This window comes from Xiphophorus hellerii, chromosome 10 (genome assembly GCF_003331165.1).
Source record: "Xiphophorus hellerii strain 12219 chromosome 10, Xiphophorus_hellerii-4.1, whole genome shotgun sequence".
Classification (NCBI taxonomy): Eukaryota; Metazoa; Chordata; class Actinopteri; order Cyprinodontiformes; family Poeciliidae; genus Xiphophorus; species Xiphophorus hellerii.
This window is the reverse complement of record NC_045681.1, coordinates 21,833,684-21,854,733: the sequence shown is the minus strand read 5'-3', so window position 1 is coordinate 21,854,733 and position 21,050 is coordinate 21,833,684.

The following is a 21,050-nucleotide window of genomic DNA, read 5'->3' as shown; positions in this document are numbered from 1 at the left end:
TACCCCATTATCCCACCTGCTCCTGAAAAACAATTAAATGAACTCCAAAAAATTTAATGCAGTCTCTTGCTTTTCCTGACTGGAAAAAAACAACAACAAAAAAACAACTGAAGCTGCTGAAGAAACTTTCTAAGCCTTGTGAATCCTTTTATAACTTGTGGCTTTCTTAACTAAAGGAGGAGGTTTAAGTGGAACAACGGAACAATGTCCGTGAAGTTTGTAAAAATATTTCTTCGGCGATCAAAAGGTTTCTTTTGGCAGGTTTTGGACACAAGAGACGACTAACTCCATTCATGGAGGATTAAAGACAACCGTCTCCTAAATTAGGCTGGAACATCAAACGACATAGATGTAATATGATGCATGCACATTCGCACAGACAGACAAAACTAAACACATGTCTTAAAAACAACACTTTACAAATGGAACGCAGAGTTCTGTCTGTAGTTTGGCTTAACTGCAAAGTGATTTCACTAGTGTGATTTAACAAAATAGAGTTTGTGTTATTAGCAATGGTCCCTTTGCTGCTAAATAAATGCTCTCTGAAGCCAGAGTACTCTTACAGATGGAAACAAATTGTCTTCCAGTTCATTTTATCTTCTACCTTCGTAAGCCTTCCAGGGCATCACAAGTATTAACTGGCAGGACAAAATTGGTTCACAATAAAGCACAATTCAAACAATGAGACATACTTAAAAGTAAAATACATTTACAATAATGTAATACAACAACCAAATGACTAGAAGGACTGGATGGGGGTGGGTAAGGTGTGGGATGAGGGCACTCAATAAGGATGAAATAAAAATGTATATGAATCGGAATTAGGTTGAGAGACAGACGGTATCAGAATCGCTCATAAATCCTGTTGAGTCCAGCTCAAATACAGGAAGATCAGCCAATCCAATGTGCAGGCAGGTTCTGAATATACCTTCAAAATGGTTCCCATATTTTATAAAAAGTCTTACTTCTGTTCTGCATCCAATAGGTTATTTTTTTCTAGGGTCACACAACTATTGATCTCACAAAGCCATATTTTAATTGGAAGGGGGGCGTCTGATTTCCATTTTGTTGCAATACATTTCTTAGCAATTGCCAAAAGGACTTCTGTAATTTTCTTATCATAATTTGTCTTTAGATTGGAGTTCGTAAAGTCCCAATCTTGGGTCACCTCTGTCTCTTTCAAATTTTTTTACGTTTTGAAACTCCGCCTTCAGGAAATCATTACAAAATGTCTCCTCTATTAACCCCTTAAAACAACATTTTTACCAGTGTTGTAGCTCCTACAATGAACTCAGCAGTTGTGCAATTCCACCAGATGTTTGCTAATTGCTGCTGGCTAGTCTGATGGAGCTGAGTGGGAGAGAGCGTCCTCCTCTAAGGCGGGTCTAGGCCCACCCAGACGGTTTTGCACAGCTGAATGGTTGCCACGGGAGATTAAAGGATTTCTCAAACATGCATGGAAGAATCAAGGCAACACTCCAAGTATGTTTTGATGAGGGAATGAGATTAAAACACGATCTAAAGTTAACAAAAAATTTACAAAATTCTGCCCCTTTAAGAAATAGTTCAACTATAAATGTATTCTTACTTTGAGGAGATACATTTCTCAAGGATCATTTCTCAATGTGATAATATATTATGAGAATGGCTGTTCTTGGTTATATAACAATAAAATAGCACTTTATTTTCATTTTTAGTGGTCAACAATGATATTGTAAGATTTCTTTTAGAGTTTTTCGGGCGTCATCTTCTCCAAGTCTAGAAAGTCTAGTGCTAAGTTAGCTCCGATTTCAATACAACTCAATGGTTTGAACTTGTTGTGAATTCAAACAATCCATAAAGTGCTATAGGACCATATCAGTTATTACTAGATCTGATGAGAATGGATTGCTGAGCAACCTTTGCCTTTTTGAGCTAGAACATCAACTTTAGTTCAAGTTTGTAGACCTGAAACTCTGAAAATGTTGACTTACAAGTACAAATCCACGTGCAAATGTAATACTCCATAACCAGACGCCCGTCCGTTTAGCAATTTATGTCTAGGTTAAGCCTAGTTAGGCAGGGTGTTATCATCACATGACCTTTTTTTTTTAATATGACCTTTTTTTTTCTAAATATAGTCATTGCGTTCTAACACTTATAAATGACAAAACCTGTTTTAAGAAATCCCCTGTCATAAGGCCATGCTACATTAGCAGTCATACGCCGCAAAGTGAGTCTTGGCCCTGTAACAGTGCAGCCATTAGGCTCGTCAAGCTTCAGAAAATGGAGTGTTCAAGAGCTCCCTCCAATAAGTACGAAAACATTCTGCCACCTAACACATAATACACATTATAGGAACATGGCGTTTGGTCCTCCAACACCCTGGCATCACTCACTGTTTCCCTTCCTTGACCTTTTTCAAGGTGCCAGCCGTGTGAAACCAAAGCAAGGGGTTTACCCACGGAGGCGGCTCATGCCTTCTCCACAGATATGACACAAAAAGATTCAAAAAGCACAACATTCTGACTCTGGAAAGCAATCGCGAAAAAAAATGTCACGGTTGCTAAAATAAATAAACGTCGAAATGTTCAAATTGTCACGTAGAACTCAAAATATATTGTCATTATGTTAATGAGTGGAAGTTAGAAAGGTGGCTAGTTTTCATACTGATGTGTTTAAAATTTGGCCAGAGTTAGGAAAAGAGAAATACACTAAGCTCCACTGCTATTACAGTCATATTGAATGAATCAGAATATACGTCCTGATGAGTCTCATTTGTCATTAAAAATACCTTTGGAAAATACCAATCTTTAAGCAGGTATTAGTCATATGCCAATAAGACCCCATTTCTATTTTTAATAAAAGTTGTTGTTTTTTTTAACTGGTCTGATGTAATATTATAATTTTAAATGTCATGCTTTCATTAACTCTTAAATAAATAAAGGCTTCCAAACATCCATCTGTGTGGAATTAATCTATATAATAAGTTTCACTCGGTGATCAAATTCCAAAAATAAATGGACTTTTCAAAGGTTCTGTAAATAAAACTCAAATGTTGAAAAAATAAAATGTCTGAATACTTAGTTATCATGCTACCATATGCAGACACTCTGTCTACGCTGTTGAATACTAACTTAACTTTGCATGCTAAGTGCTTGGAATTGCTCATGACGTTGGTGTTAGACATGCGGAAAATATATTTTTTTAACTTTCACCGCAGATGGTCAGGCTACCATATCGTGTGAAAAAGGAAAAAAAAAAAAAAGTAAGACGGGCGAAAAGAAACAGTCTTAAGATAATCCGTGGTCTTAAAACACACAGGACTTTTTCCATTTTAATAAATAATACCCATATAATTTCTACACTTCATATGGTGCTTGACGTGTCTACAAGCACCATATGAAGTGTGCTTGTAGACACGTCAGTAAATGTAGACAGCAGGACAGCTGCTTAAGTCAGACGTCAAAACATCGAGGCAGTCAACCGACAGCAAAACGCTCCTGAACAAGCTGTAAAATACACCGAAGGTCGCCAGGGGAACGTGCAGCCACTCCAAATGGAAACCATTATTAACAGTTAGGTAGAGGAGAAAACAAAGTTGGATTGGGCTAAAGAGAAGCAGGCATTGGACTCTGGATGATTGGATGAAAGTGATATTCGGTGATGACTCACCAATCTGCATTGGTCTAGGAGATAATGCCAAGAGCTTTGCTCGTGCAAGGAAGTCCAGAGAACCGTGTAGTGATGACTGCTTGAAGAAAACAAACATTTTAGCAGTCAGCGACGATAAGCGAACAGGCATGTCAGGCGAAAGGCAAGGAGAAGATGGAAGTCATTACCTCAGCAGAGTTAATGCGCAGGTGGATGCTCGGTGTCTGGCACACTTTCCTCATTATTTCAAGTGAACGGCGGTTTGAAGAAGATGAAATCATTTTTGCAATAATGATAATGCATGTTGCAACCATCGGAATGTTGCTCGAGGAGAGGAATATAAGCTCGATTTTGCGCTTCATGACTCGGCCTGCAACCCTCATGCTGATTTCCCGTGGGACGTTTAAATGCTTACATCCAGCCCCACCCTGGGTTCAGACAGCACTCTGAGTTCACTGTAGTTTAGCAACACCGGCTGCTTTCCCCTTATATTTAGGGTCAAACCAGAGAGAGAATAAAAAACTAAATGTATATTCACTACTCCATCCATCCATCCATCCATTTTCTGTACACCCTTGTCCCTTAGTTAGGAGGGACGCTGGTGCCTATCCACAGCTAACGTTCCGGGCGAGAGGAGGGGTACACCCTGGACAGGTGGCCAGCCTGTCGCAGGGCATATTCACTACTCATTTCTACATTTTTTTGAAGCTTTTAGCAGGTGATAGCCAATTTAGCCAATTCATTTATTTCCCTTTGAAATCTATAAAACAGAAGTTTATCAATTTACAGCAAAGACTAAATGATTTAGAGTTGCCATTTGAACTTTTCTTTAAGTGAAAAGCAAGATTAATGTAGGTAGCATTCAGATCTTCAGGGGCTTTCTGCACAGACCGTTAGTCTAGAAGCTTAATGTTTATTTGTTGAGAATGTGCATATCGTTAAATTTGATGTAATTTTTTTTTGATTAGAATTACTTAATTAAGCATCTGATTTATATTTGATATTGTTCAACATTTAAAATTGAAAGAATTTGTAAAACCAATCATCAGTGATTGTTCTTAAACTTGGCCAACCAAATCTGGTTGGGGGCCGTCAAATTGTATTCTGCTCTAGGCCCCAGAAAATCTTGGACTGGCCCTGGTCACATTTAAAAGTGAGATTTTTTTGATTTTTTTTTAAAATTGACTCAGAATGGACAATGTTGAGTTTCCAAGTATTTCTTGTCTTAAGTTGTCTAGGACAAATCTGGCGCTTGGCGCGGCGGTTCGCAGTGATTGTGGGGGGTTTCGGGATCAGCTGAAAGTCGCCGAATACTCGACAACACCAGAAGTCGTAAATGTCGAAAATATTGCAAGGAAAAAGGGAGAAAAAAAATATTTCTCTTCTCAACCGACGTTGATAGATTTTTGTTTTATTGTCACACATTACTCTTGCTGAAAAACACATGCTTTCATAAAATCATTTAACAAAATTGTGCCTTTATAGCTTTAATTAACTGATAATGTGCTGTGAAAGAACAACTAGTTCTCTGTTCTTCACCCTCTTCTCTCTGCTACATCAAACAGTTATTGGGAGTAATTCTCAGAACAGCAGAGGCAGCCTTCACCTCGCTCCCCCCTTTCCTTCCCTCCCTCCATCTGGTCGCGTCGTGTCGAACCTCCCAGCATGGCTGACAGATAAGCCTGCGTGACGGATAGTTGGTGTCACCATCCAAAGCTCTCCTTATCTGTTAGCGCAGAGCTGATGCTTCATGCGGTGACTCTGCATGTGTAGGAGCCGGGCTCCTATATGTTTGTGTGAATCAGCAATTTTTCTTCACCCACTGCGCTCCAAAAACACAAAACCTTAGCAGGTTATTCTTGGTCTAGTTTCTAGTGCAGTGTTAGAAAACATATAAAGAAACATCAGCTTTTAGAATGTTGTCTTACTTTTGATTCATTATTCTATAAGTATTACATTCGTTTAGCATAAATGGTTTCTCACACTTTCCGATTTGAGTTTCCTGTGAGTTCTTGCTAGCTGTGCTAGCTTGAGGAACAAAGCTATCAATCAGCCAACCAGAAAGATGATTGTGGCAAATAACATTTCACAAAATTACTTTAACCTATATTTTGTAATAAGGATGAAAAAAACGGATTAAATTTTATGGTAAAAAATAAAAATGATTAAAACATGTATTATTCAATATTTCTACAGTTGCATTTTTTTTCTCCAGCTTTCTCAGGGCTCCCTAGCAACGCCGAGTGGTCCTCCAGAGGGACGCAACCCTCACTTTGTAAAACACTTTTTTCTCTTCTTCTTTCTTTGACTCACTCTTAAATCAAACATTACCGACTAACAAATAGAGGTACTGATCAACAAAATAATAAATAACTAGTTAAATTTGAGAATGAAAAACAATAACAAAAAAAACTAAAACAAACAAAGAAGAAAAGGAGGCACACATTAAAATAGATACATTTAGGACAAAACACAGAACGTAACCAAATGGTGTCACAACAAAATAACATAAAAATAGAAGAAAAAAAAAAGGAAAACACTGTCTTATTACACCTGAAATAAGACTAAATAGCTTACGAGTAACTTGTCAGAAAGAAATAGGAGCCTGTTTTGAGTAAATTATTTTTAATATTGATGAAAGCGTATTAGTTCTACTGGCAGATTATTTCACTTATAACAAAAATGTTATCCCATGTTATAAGTGAAACAATCTGCCAGTGGAACTTGGACTTTTTCATCAATATTGCGGGATAATTGACTAAAAACAAGCTCCTACATCTTGCGGAGAAGTTCATTGTCAGCAAGTTTTGCCTTAATTCAACTGTACTAAGATGTCTGCAGTGGAAACTAGACCAAAAACCACTTTGGTAAGAGTTTGTGTTTTCGCAGTGTAGAGTGGTTCACACTTTGGGCGTTTTCAGGAGCCGTAACCAGAAAACAAAATCATTCGTTGGAGTAGAAACCTCTGCAGGGAGGAGAGAGGAGATGTTTAGAGGCAAAGCAGAGTGTTGGTGATCATGGGGGAGTTTATGCCTCCAGATAAGAGAGGAATGATTACAGGCAGCAGTGGTTAAAATACCCAACAATCATTTAATTTTCAGGTTAAGTCAGTCTGCTACTGGGTTTCTAAGGTTTTGTCCGTCCTGCCACAGAATTTCATCTAACAAGATGCTAGTTTTCCATTTCAGAACGATAAACTTCATGCCTGTTCACACCCCTCAAGCTCCTCCACACGGCAAAAAAATGTGTATTTTACATTAATTTTATGTGAAAAACTTATCAAACTGAAGAAAAGTGCCGTATGCTTTTTTGCTTTCATTTTGCTTCAAACTACATTTTGGAACGTCTCTTTCCAGGACTTTGTAGCGGCAGCTTCAGAAATCTTCGCCCAGGGTTTTATACAGAACAACCTCAAGCAAGGTAAGTTTGGACAGAGAGCGTCCGGCAACATCAGTTTTCAAACCACAGGTTATTAATGTAATTTTATTTATATAGCACATTTTCAAAGTGCTTTACATGAATTAAAAGGAAATGCAAACAAAATAAGAAACCAAAGGATAGAGCACAAGAAGAAAAAGCTAATAATGTTGATCAAAAGTATATAAATTAGATGTTCCTAGTAAGTAAGTAAATAACTTCTGGTCTAATTCATTTTCTGGATTGGAAGAATAGGGGTCAAAAAGGTAATTGCTGAGGTAGTTTTTCTGGATTCTAAGTTTGTTCTAATCCTTGTTCTGGTTGCTAAACCAGTGTAAGTAAGTAAGCAGGTATCCTCTGGACTACTGGCTTGGTAGATAAGTATTCTCTGGACTTTCTAAGTCTGCTCTAAATTTGTAAAAGTAACGAGTGCTCCGCAGTTTCTAAGTAATAATAAAAACTAAATGTTCCTGTTCTGGAAGAAGTTTTTCTGGATTCTAAATTTCTTCTAATTCCTTTTCTGGGTTGCAATAACAGGAGTCTCTGTGCATAACAATCTAAAAATCAATCTAAAAAGTGCAATATTAGTCTAAATAGTGAGAACTCTACCATTCCTAAAAAATAAGCTAAGGAGTGACTAATAAACTAGTCCAGTTCATTCTAATTCCTTTTCTGGGTTAAAAGTGAGTACTCCACAGTTTCTAACAAGCAATGATCTAAAAAGTGACTGATAAGTAGGATAAAGAGAAAACATTGGGTAGGATATGGCACATATAGCAAAACAAAAACAAAGACATGCTGGCAAAGGCGTTGAGGTCAGTGAGTGTTTGTAACTATGATGTGTTTGCAGATTAGCCCATGTCTCTCTCAGCCTGTTGTCCCAACCAAGTCTCTGATAAAGGTGGAAATATCAAGAGCGAGTCCTTGAGCGTTCAGCCATAAGATTCCACGGGTGACTTTGGGAGGGGTGAGCTAGCCGCCAAGACCACAGGGAGCCAGATTCAGAATAACAAATTCTTTTTAGATCGGGCAGATGTAAAATTTCTGTCTATAGTCTTTAACCTGTATGTCTCTTGTAGTTCATCAAAAACATCCAAACCAGTGCGGTCGTTCCACTGAACCAAAGCTAGCAACTTCTCCAAGATCGATTCCATCCCGCTAGTGGGTTTTTGAGTCCTCAGCTGGGCTGCGAGTCTCAGCAAGACTCGCATCCAACTTGCCTTTCTGTCCCACAACATACAGTCTGAGTGTTCGCTAGCTTGGCCAAATCCGTCACAGATTTGTTGATAAGCCAGGTATCCACAAGCTCCAAACAGCAGAAATCCTGTTATCATGAATAAATCCAGGGTGAATCCCGCCGGGTGTGTCCCCACAGGACAAGAGGTGCTCTCCTGTGGCCAGTCTTCTCGTCGAGAAAATTTGATCAATTGCATTGAGAAGCCAGTTAACCAGATCTACAATTTGTAGATTCAGAGGATGTGCAAAGAAAGGCTCCAAAAAAGCAACAAAAAAAATAGCAAATGAGAATGAGAGGGGAGAGGAGCAGAGGAAAAAGTGTCCGCCTTCACCGAGAGCTAGAGAGAAAATATCAACCGGATCAATGGGGGTGCTTTGAGCAATACCAACACATGAACATGCTTTGATTGGAAATATTCCATTGTAGCTCTGGCTGCAAGTTTAGAGGAGAGGGAAGGTAGAAATGCACAGTGGCGCCTCTGGAAAAAAAAATCATAGGAGTGGCCTGACCAGGCTAGTAAAAATTTTACAGTGGCACAACTAAAATAAATAAATACATTTTACATACATTTGTTCGTAGTTTTATTTGATTCCTGTAAAGTGTGAGTCTTTATAAAACCTCCATACAAAAAAACTATTATTATTATTATTATTATTAGTCCTGGTCACAATTGAAACATTTTCTTGTACAATAAAAAGTTACATTGCTGTCTACAAAAAATAGTGAAAAGAAGTACAGAATATAAAACACCTTATAAATATAGAAAAATATATATTTACAAAAACAAGAAAATAGTAATGCATATAAAAAAATATGAATATTTGTGTCTTCATTGAAGTAAATTACTCTTTACGGTTTTGTATGAACTGAAAAACATTCTCTGGGAGCACCAGCATTTTTTCAGGTGTGGTCTCGAGCCCCCTCTGCTCCCCCTCTTGGGAGCGCCACTGGACATTCAGTATTTTACAGCTTTATAGAGCTTTTTCTTCATAAACAGCCTTTTCTTTAGCTCAGTCCATCTTCCCATCAGCTATGACCAGCTAACTTGCCCCTGCTGAGGAAAACGTATCCCTTACAGCATGATTCTGCCACCGACATGTTTCACAGAGGTTCATGCGCGGCGTTAGTTTTCCACCACAAACTGGCTAAAAAGTCTTAAACATATTTAAGTTTGGGGCTTTAAAGTGAGAAAATATGGGGTATGAATAGCAGGGCTAGTTGATGTAGATCTATTTCTTGCACTGAAGCCCAAGATCTACATGTTTCTTCCACTCCAGTCCATGAGAGAGCTCCACTGTGACCCATAAAGTGCATTCCAGTTACAATAAATACATGAACTTTGACTGTACCAAACAATGGCAGCTCTCCATTTACCCCAATTTTTCTTTTCTTTTTTCCCCCCCTTTTCTTTTTCTGCTCAAAGCTGCCCGTTTCCATGGCGTTCAGGGACTCCTTTTGTCCTCCAGCTTCCTGCTGGGTATAAGTGCTGTAAGAAAACAACAACAACAAAAAAAAACTTCCAAGCCAGTTTTCCACATTGATGCACAGTTCCCTCCCTGACCAGAAGTGGCTTTTTGTGGAGAGGACCAGGATGTTTTGAGGCACTCACTGAAACACTCCAAGCAAATGGACACAAAGGAAAAAAATGCAATCAAGAAGGGAAAGAAAAGGGAGAGAGGGGACAAAAAGAAGCATTCGAGGAAAAACGTTTACATCCTACAGGAGCGTTCTGTGTGTTTGTGCGCTCATAACTACCGATGTGCTCCACACTGGAGAGTATTGACAATAGTAGGTCAGAGTCGTGCTGTAAAAACTGCCCCGGAGGGCAATAAAAACCAACTCTCGCTCTGCATATTTCTCTGTTGGTTTTGGGTTTTTTTTGCCCTTTTGAAACTAAAAGGAACAATGCAGCCTCTCCATTGTTTTTAATAATGAGTTGATTCTCAAAGTGCTGTCCAAGTTGTGGTTTTCATTTTCTCATGTTGTTGGATGGCAGCAGACACGCAATTAAAGTCATTGTTTCATTAGAGCCTGCTGCCTGCGAGAGGGAATGAAAACGACCACAACACACCCCTGCTGCTGTTTGCACACACACATGCGCGCACCCCTGCACACAAGCAGACCAGGTTGTATTTCTACCCATAATAGGAGTTTGTTCTAACTTCCATTTATCTTAAGAACTGCACTTAAACCTAACTTGCACTTACCCTAACAGTAACCATGAATAGTACGATCATAACCAAAGCTTAATTCACACCATACCTCTAACCTAGCCTGGCTATTGGCTTCCTGTGTTATTCTGCCTGATTCTCATCGTCCATTCAGTGCTCCAGTCTGGTTTTCTCCCATTGACTTGGATTCCTCCAGTAGAATTTCTACGGGGCCAATCAGCGAACAGAAGGAGGAGTTTGGAACGATGAAGTCGATTCTCCACTCTGTTTTACAATCGTAGTCTGCCTGTAGTTTTAGCAGTGGCAGCGGAGGAAGTGAATAAAGCCGCTCAGTCCGCGTTGGTCACGCTTCCAAATATTGAACTGACAATTTCCGTCAAACTGGCACATTACACACGTCACGGCCAAACATTAGCGACTGGGCAACATCTAAAACTTCAACAGAGTCCACGCCTCCAGGAAGCAATTGTTTCTCAGTAGTCGAGAGTCCAGACCCTCTATTCTAACTTCCAAGCATATAAGAGGGCGGCTGCCAAATTAGGACCAGGTCTTTTCAGAAGATTAAGCCTAGATCACACTGGAAGCAGTCTGGTAAAAACCCGCCACTTGTTCTATGTTTTGCTTCGTAGAGAGGGTCTGCATTCACCTCAGAAAGTAATAGTTGCTCCCCTGTTGGGGACATTCAACATGTTGGATTGTCTTGGCCCCGTTCGGCAGAGTGTAGTGTTAGACGAGGGGACAGGTGAACGCAGCCTTTTGAAAGTGAAGTTTAGATAAATCAGAAAGCGAGGTGACAGAAACACGAAGGCGAATTTAAAAAAATACAAAAGACAAAAAAAAACCTGCCATGGCGCACCAGAACGTCCAGTGGACATTGTAGGTGTCTTTGTATTGTTTTTTTCTGATAAAAACAGTCCACAAACTACTGCCACTGCTTCATCCCAGTGGGCCATATCTGCTTGCTCTGAAGTCACGTTTGGTCTTGAGAAGTTTAGTGAGATTTCCCGTCTCACATCTGAATGTTGGGGAGTGAAATCTTTTTGTGTGTGGCGTGTTCTGTTTGCCGTGTAGCTGCACACCACATAACCAAACCTGTTTTAGCTAAGGTTTTCTATTGTTGCGTTTGTGGTCTCTTGGGTTTCAAAAATCGGCTGACAACTTTAAAATCTTGCCGCGTGAACCAGGCATTAGTGAGAATGCAAGAGAAGTGTCATAAGTGGGATAGATAAACCAGTACACACACACACCTACACACCCCGGCCTTCCCCTCCCTTTCCAAAGACACACGTACACAAATCAAATTTCAGGTTTTAGCTCGCCTCAGGCCTCCAGTGGGTCCTGTTGTAATCCTACGGCCGTGATTTACAGCGCAGAGTAAACCTGCAGAACTCTGAATTTACTTTTCTCAGTAGCTGAACATATGTTAGCATAAAGTTGAAATACTTGGAACATAGCCAGGTCGCCTGCTGAAAACTTTACAAGATAATATAAGCAAAAGGCTACAAATAAACGGTTACCCAGGGTTACGAGCAGGGCAAGTAGATTAGTCAGTAATCTGATGCATCTACCGTTAAACCCCGGATTCTTCGTACAACCCAGCAAGACTCACATTGCAGAAAAAAAAATACTTCATCTGTTTTCATAAAAAAATGATTAAAAAAAAACATTTTCCATTTATGCTAGTCAATGAAGGAATCTTTATTGATTTTATAGTAATAAAGCCCTTCTTATAATTGCTGACCAGTTATTTCCACGGGTGTTTAAACTATTTATATCGAGCTCCAAGTCCTTTAGATTCAAAGCCCTGGTGTGCGCAGTCCAAAATATTAATTTAATTTCCAAACATGTTGATAACATGAGCATTATTTTTAAACCATAAATCTGCCAAGAGTATAATAATTATGTATTCATAAATGAAATTCATACACTGGTATATTTTTTTGTGTATTTGCTTTGATTATTAAAGATTAGAGCTAATAAAAACTTAAAATTCAATTTCGCATAAAAATTTTATTATTACTTCATACCAATAAAAAAAGCAGGCATTTTACTAGAAAAATGGAATGTTATGGCCTACGCAGACCGTCGTTTACCACTTTCACAAAACAGAATAAGCCACAAAAAGTCACTGGCAAAGAAGTAAGCTGCTGGAAAATTGAGTGGGAAGAAAAAATGTGAGAAAAAGGATCGCTTGCAGCAGGGATTACAGTAGCCTTAAGCTAATTGTGGAAAAAAAAACAAAAACCTTACCAAGAATTTCATTCAAAAGGCCTGCACTGCAGCTAGAGCAAGTACTTATTCTTTAAGAGATGTGAAAAGATTGTAATTCAAATACATAGTTTCTGGCCGGAACCTTTGTATTCACATGTTTCACGTACATCCATAAATTTGACGCGCAAGCGACATCCTCTAACAATATTGACGGACGACAAAACCGCTTTTCTTCGTCCACTGGGGATTCATTTCTGCTTCAAAAAACCGATCTGATGAGACGTGGAAACTACTATTGGCGTGTTCAAGTTGTACAAAAAGGAGTTAGTCTGTCAGCAAAGCTATTTAAACCTAAGTTAGCATCTCAATGCTAAGCGCAGACATTCCCAATGCTATTGCTAGCATCCACAGAATCCACGACGCTATTGCCACAGCGCCTGACATGAGCGGTCAGGGGTTGTGGAAACACTTGAAATGTAAATGGGTAGAACTTTGAATAACCTAAATAACTGGTCAAAAACAATAAATATTGTTGTTGATCTCATTTGCCCTTTTATTCAATAACTTAGCATCAAAGACATTTTTGTAATTAAATTGTTTGCTATTTTTACCCATATATAGTTTGATTAAAATGTGATTAATTAATTACATTAAGTTCACTAAATTGTTTTGATAAAAAAGAAAATAAACCCAGCAGGCCAAGTGTCCAACGTTAGCATTAGCTATATGGTGGGAAATTAAACAAATGTTAGATTAGCATGGTTTGCTAATAAAATAATTATAATATCTGACTAACTAAATACATAATCTTATCTAGTCAGGCAAAAGTAAACCACAGGATAATTTAAAGTTATAAAAAAAAAACACTGGCCATCTAAAATAAAAAAGTTTATTTCTGATAGCGAACGCCAGATTTGTTCATTGTACTCTTGATTAATGATGTCCGTCTGATTCCAGGGGAACTGAAAGCTGGCGGGTTGACTTTGGAAAAGCAGCAGTACAAATGGAACATCCTAATTCTGTGAAATGTGCCTCTCAGTCTCTCTTCCTATAAGTTTCATGACAAAGACTATCAGCTAGCGCGGATCCCTCGGGAATGACAACTGCTCAAGTCCCTCATTAGGACCACCTGAAAGGACAAGTCATACCCAGAGCTGTGCCTGACACCGCACTAAGGAGCCATATCCTTCAAACTAAAGAATACATGAGCAGCTTATGACATTGTTTAGTTTTTAGAAAATTAAATGGCTTACAATGAGTGAATTCCTCATTGTAAGCCATTTAATTTTCTTTTCAATTTAAGTAGCTTTAGCACTACTTGTGCTAAAGCTAGAACAAATGATGCTAGCTTTAGCAGAAAGTGGGATTGTCAGAATAAACTGCATAAAGAATAGTAGACACAGCAACCATGAGTCTGAAAATATTTGTACGTACTGTTTGCTTTATTATCTTCTGTCAGAGTGTTTAAAACTACAGAGTTTTCAATTTCTTTATCAACAACACTATGAGCTAAAAAAAAAAAAAGCTAACTTGCAGAGAAACCAAGCTGCTTCAGGTCCAACGTGAAGTTTCCACAATTAGTGATGAATCAGGAAGCTGTGTCATCTGCTGGTGTCGGTCCAAAGCGCATCAAGTCCAGCGTCCACTTTATGGAGATGCTGATTCCATTATTGCTCCTGTTCCTCATAGGAGCAAATTCGCAGCTGGCATTGTTCAATTTGAAGACACCCCCGAATACACGGAAGTAGCTGAAGCCACTGGAACGTACCTGAGAATCAGAGACTTACTCTAATGTTGGTACCTGCCCACGATGCTAAAGAGTATACGTGCGTTAACGACCACGGTATCCCTGCATCTGATTGGCCAGCAGTGAACCCTGTGGAAATTCTATGGAGTATTGTCCAGAGGGAGATGAGCGGCACCAGAGCCAGCGTCGCAGCTGCACGAGTAGCTTTTAAAGCAACCCATTATTCCTGAACACCTCAGCAGAACCACAGGCTGATTGCCTTGATGCCGGACTGACGCAGTAATTCATGCACAAACAGCTTCCACCCTGCATTAATTGCACATACTGTGCAGTACATGGACATACTTTTCCATAGGGTAGGAAAAAATTAATTATTTTGTCAATCTTATGTAATATTCTATTCTTCTGGTAAAGTAAAATTAGTTTTACATTTAGATGCAAGCTATAATTATCAAAGCTTCCAGAAGAAGACTTGGAAATATATGACTTACTGTATAACTTACTACATAAAGTTACGAGTTTCACTTTTTTTGTGGAAGTTCTGAAATAAATGATCTTGTAATTTACAAGAAAGTTATTTTTTAGTACTAACTTGTAATTAAATCATTTATTTTCCTGAGATAAATTAAAAAAACATCAATATGTCAACATGTCTAGGACTGTTGTAAACAAATATTTTAGTAATCGAGTAATCTATCGATTATTCTTACGATTAATTGAGTAATTGGATAAAAAAAAGATAAAATAAAACATTGGTAAACATAACAGCAATTTTACTATCGGATATCAACATCAGTCCAATTTTTCACATTTGAGCTTCCCTAACAATGACTTTTCTGTAGTTTAGAAAATTAACCTGTAACAATAATAGCTCACTTCCTAAGTTAACCTGAAGAAAAGTTATACAAAAATCTGAAATTATATTCAATTCAATAATAAAGAGGCAGGCTCACAAATACGCTTATAAAAAAATGTCAATACTCCAGCTTTTCGTTTATGTATTCATCTTCAGACAATTGAACAGATGAACTCTCACCTTGCCCAGACATTTTTTTGAAGGATTTGACACCTTCGGTCGTTACACACAGAAAGATCTACCAGCTACGTGCCGCCACAATGAGCTAAAAAAAAAACCCATTTGTTAATGATATGAAATAAATTTTCCGGCTTGTCCGTAAAGCTACACTTACGTTAATTATCTAATGCGCAGCCGCCTGCAGTGTTCAGTCTATCTGCTCACCTGTATAGAAATACAGGTGAGCCACTGCAGGTATGTGGGAAATACCTGCAGCGCTCTTCCCAGCTGTTCGCTCTGAACCAGCAAAGCTGCCGTACTCCAGGCATCGCGCCAGTCATTTTAAAGATGCTTATTGGTCCCCCGAAAAACGACAAAGACTCAGACATTATCATCAATAAATAAAAACCTCCCAGGCCGAACTTGAATTATGCTGCTAACACTTGGCTTTCGTCAACAACTCTGGCGGAAGTGAGAGCTCTGCGCAATGAAAGTAATTATCTGGCCGGAACTCAGTGCGCTAAATAATAAAATATAATTTAATGAAGCTTTGAGGCAGATAAATTTTCCTCGAGGAATTTTAATAATCGAGGTACTCGAATCACTCGAGGAATCGTTTCTAAACATGTCTTTTGAAGACTTGAATGTTTAATGAGATGCAATATCTTGTTTGGACAGCAGATGGCAGACTAGAGTGGATGCCCGGCTATTAGCAGATTATTTACGGAAAATCCTCCTGTTATTCCAAAAAGCGGAGGTAAGACTATAGATATTAGCTTCCTATGTATTATTTAGACGCGTTCAACTCTGCTTTATAAAATATATTTGGTATTTGAACTATTAGAATAGAGAGTTCTAAGCATAGGAAGCTGGGATGACTAATGCTAACTTTAGCTTAATTTGTGGATAACTGTTAGGCTGCTCTATTGGGCTACTTTCACAGTACTTATGAATCTATCCGCTACACCATCACTGGTTCTTTTTTCTGTTTTAACCAAAATCACAAAATGCTGCCACTCGAACGTTTTAAATTTGTATGTAAATATTTTAACTGCCAAAGCTAGCAAACAAATTCGGGAGCAGTAGCTTGTTATAACGAGATACAAAACTCGGTGAAACTAGAACATTTCATGTTTTGCCGAGAAATGTTCACATTTTAGCAAGTCATAAGGAAATTTGTGTGTCATTAAAACCAAAATATGTTCTCATTTAAACTAAACGTTAACAATAAGATAGCTACACCTCATGGGATGTGTGAGTGTTGTCTGGAATAAACAGCATGAGAAGATGGAAAGTAGTGTAATATTTTTTTCAGACAGTAAATAAACCACACTGAACATCTGCCTATCTTTAGTTAAATGTTGGTGAATTTTTCTGTGAAACGTGACTCCAAATTCTTTGTATCAAATCAACCTCTTACCTCCAAGAGCAGCGATAAGACTGTAGATGTTAGCTCCTTTATATTACGCTTTCCACTGCATGTATTAAGGATATCGAAGCACATTTGCCGTTTGTATTATTTGGTATTCTTACAGGATTTTCACTATTTCAGAAGTAAATCTGTCAGAGTAACACATTTTTATATCTTTTTATAACAAGAAAGTTTTTCATTTTGCATGATTTCTAAGTCGTAATGACGACAAAGCACCAACACAACGAGGCAACTCACAAACTACTTCCTTTTGTATTTCAAAAGAAGAAAAAAAAACATATCACACATACAGAATGAGAGGCTTTAAGAACTCACCTTAAAATCTGCTGCCCATAACATCTCAAGATTACCCCGGAACAAATCACATATTGACAGGAACGGCAGAGGACACCTCAAGACTCACCGGGGTAAACATCCGAGGCATTTTAATATCGCAAGATCAGACGCCGCGAGATCACGTTACACCACGACTAAAGCCTCGTTCTTCTTCTCTACCGAGCAGAAGACCAAAACACACACAGTCTGTGATTTCTAAAGCACGTCCAAAGATTCTAGAGGCAGTAAAAAGCATCATCATAACTTTCCTTCATGGTAATTGATAGGCTGTCTGGGGGAAAAGGAGCATTCCTGTAGCCTGACTGCCATGTCTCATTTTCACTTATGGGACAGTGCCCTGAGAAGATTCAAGCTCGAGAAAAACAAAAGGTACGTATAGGAGAACGGATGGGGAAAGGCGCAGCTACTCCGCAAGATGGTGGAAACTGAGCACAACGATGCAGGTGATGTATGTGGGACTAACGGAGAAAGATATAGTGAAGGGGGCATCTTGCCAAAGCGGTAGCCTCTGTTTTTTTGACTTTAAAGGAGCCGAGAAGCTCTGCAGCTGTGAAATTTAAATCATGTTGTGGGAGAAGTGGACCCGGCACAAGTGGCTGGACACTGGGAAGTGTTTATGCAGCCAGATGCTTTAGACATATCTGATCGAAAGACCATTCGGGAGTATTCTTTCATCATATTGCATCATCCCGCAATATTTGCAAAGCTTGGTAATGCAAGACAGGGGTATGAAAATAGCAGAGCACCCCAAGGGGAGTATGAGTAAAACATGAGAGCAAGGGAATGTTAGTCATGCTGTTGCCCACAAAAGCCTTGAAAAATCATCTTCCCAAATTGTTGATTGTGGATCATAGACGCTTTTAAACCTGAAAAGCATTAAAGCGGGCTACTGAAAACGGAACTGGGAAGACAAAACAAACAGAACAACATTCTGTGGTTAAATTTGTTCGAGGAGTCACTGAACATCAGAATCTCCCAAAAGCGTATTAACTTCCCCGTCCCTGCTGAGGGATAACATCCCCACAGCTTGATGTTACTACCACCATGTTTTGTAGTGGGGGTGATGGGCCGAAAATGTTCCAATTTGAGCTCATCTGATCACAGAACCTTTTTTTCGTATGTGCTGTGACCCCTATATGACTTGTGGTGAATTGCAATCAAGATTTCTTAAAGCGCTAGCTTTGTTGATTGCACGACTAAAATGCCTGCATCTCCCACCTTAGCTTCTTCTGGCATTAATATGCTCTTTGACTGCTTCTTTTCAACCGTGTTACAATTTGTCACTAGCCTGGCTGTTGCCCTCCAGCTCTATTCCACTTGGTTCAAACATTACTTACAGTGCATTATGGGATTTCTCCCATTCACTTGGGTACTTGCGGTAGAATTTCATCTGGGCCAATCTGAACAAAAGGACAAGTTACGAACGATGATGTCAATTTTCTGCGCTGTTTTAGAATTGTAATCTGCCTGTAGTTTTAGTAATGGCAGCAGAGGAAGACGTTCAGTCCGTGTTGACCACGATTCCAATTATTGACCAATTAAAGTCCAAGCAAGAGGAATAATAAAGACATTTTATTGCTGGCAAAGATGTCATGGCCTTACTCCCCACAGGGTTGCTTACAGCGGACGCAATTTCTGGTAAGCTTCATCGAGCTAGCACATTCCATACATCATGGACAAACGTTACCAATTAGATAAAATCAGATTGTTTAAAACTTGAACAGAGTCAACGCCATTAGTAAGCAATCGTTTCTCAGTCGCCATACGAAGCAAAGCGTAGAACGAGGGTCTGGTTTTCAGCAGGCTACCAGCAGAGAAACAGAAAAATAAAGACGAGGATAGCTTGTTGACGTTCCTACACTTCGAGCTCGTCATCCTAGCCCAGGGTGGGCAACTCCAGGCCTCGAGGGCCGGTCTCCTGCAACTTTTAGATGTATCTCTACTTCAACACACCTGAGTCAAATAATGAGGTCATTAGCAGGACTCTGGAGAACCTGACTGCACTTAGGAGGTGATTCAGCTATTGGATTCAAGTGTGTTGGACCAGGGAGACATCTAAGAGTTGCAGGACACCGGCCCTTGAGGACCAGGATTGCCCACCCCTGTCCTAGCCGTATCTGCAGAGTCGCTTCATCTCAACAGCAACGCTTTTGTCCTTCTTGTCAAGACCCTCATTTCACATTCACGCTTTGCCCTTCATCAAAAAATAGAAGCAGAGAGAATATCTGGTGAAAAAAAGCAACGTGACGCTACACGGGGTGCAAATCTTCGAAAATGTGTGAGAAGAAGCAGAGAACAAGCCTGCTGAGCAGACCTTTGCTGAACAAATAATATTCAATAAAGTCAAATAAAACTCAATAGGTAGACTAGTGTGACTAAACATATCAGTTAGCAGGAGCTGAGCATAAGAAAATAAATCATCCTCAAAGTTAGCTGTTACTTTCCCTTTCTCTTCACAGTCTCTTGCATTGCTACTTTAGGTTGTGTCTGAAAACTCAAGGTTTGGTGGTTGAAACGTGTTGCTCTTTCCCCCTTTCTTGTCAGCCTACTTTCATGTAAGGGACACTAGAGCCCACAAAAGACCCCCTGGAGGGGTAAAAAAAAAAAAAAAAAAAAAAAAGATTGTGCATCCATTATATACAATTAAAGTTTTTAATGTCTCTTCTTCTGACCTTGGAGTACAGATATTAAAGTGACAAAAACAACCCTCCCACATCAAGAAATATTGTACTCAATGCATGCACCAGTAGATCGTAATCCTGCTGCTAAAACTTCACGTCCCTTCACCCCCCAAGAAAACATCACTTCTTTAATATTCCACAAGTTTGGTTAGAGAGAAAAATACTTGACCATTCCTCCTTAATTAATCTTTTCAAACAGTTCAGAGCCCTGAGTCATCAATTATGTCTCAACGTGTCTTTGGACTTAGACGGGCTTTGAAAGGACGTTGATTTTGAGTCAGGTGAAAAATGTCTGTCTATTGAAATTAATTGGTATTTCAAAGAATTCACAACGACATTCTCTCTAATAAGGTTGTTTGGGACTTTACTAAAACTAACAGGTGGATTTCCACAAACTCACTTTTTGTTTCAGACCAAACTCGGTTAGATTTGAGTAAACGCCATTTCTTTAGGTGTGGGGGCTAAAGGGATGATGGAAAAATGTTCTCTTTGTCTTCATTTGCCAGGCTGTTTTCAGGCTCTAGATATAGAATGAGGTTGAGTCGGTGTTGGATCCTTTGGATTCATCGTTGACCCGTTTACCTCCAAGCTTTCCGTTCGAATCTCCTGGTGTATATATCCACTCCACACAATTACAATCTTATGGTTGTTATGGAGATTTGGTAACCTCAACATCTCACTCTTTGATGCAGTTATCTAATAATGAGCTTTGGAGATTTTTTAAAATTTGATTAACATTTACTGGAAGTTTAAGACATCTTAAATATCTAACATAAAACACAACAGTCAAAAACAAAAGTAGTAAAAAAAACTTGAAATAAATAACACAACCAACCGAAACCATGAATAAAATAGAAAAAAAAGGGAATGCAGTATTTCGAAGCTGATAAGTTAACTGGAACTAAATCGGCTGTCAAGACGTCATCTCGGTGAGAAAGTGTGACATGTGAAGAGGGAAGCAGGCGAGGAGAAGGAGGAGGAATTAGGAATTTATGGGAGGCAGACCTCCACCTCTCCTTGCTGGCCTCTACCAATCCTCCCCCTTCCTCACTCAGGAAACCTCCAGAGGCTTCGAGCAAAAACCAGATCGCTCATCTCGTCTACATGTTTTGCTGGCATGTTCCAGACTCATTCTCCTGCCCATTAGGCTCATCTTTCATTCACAAATGC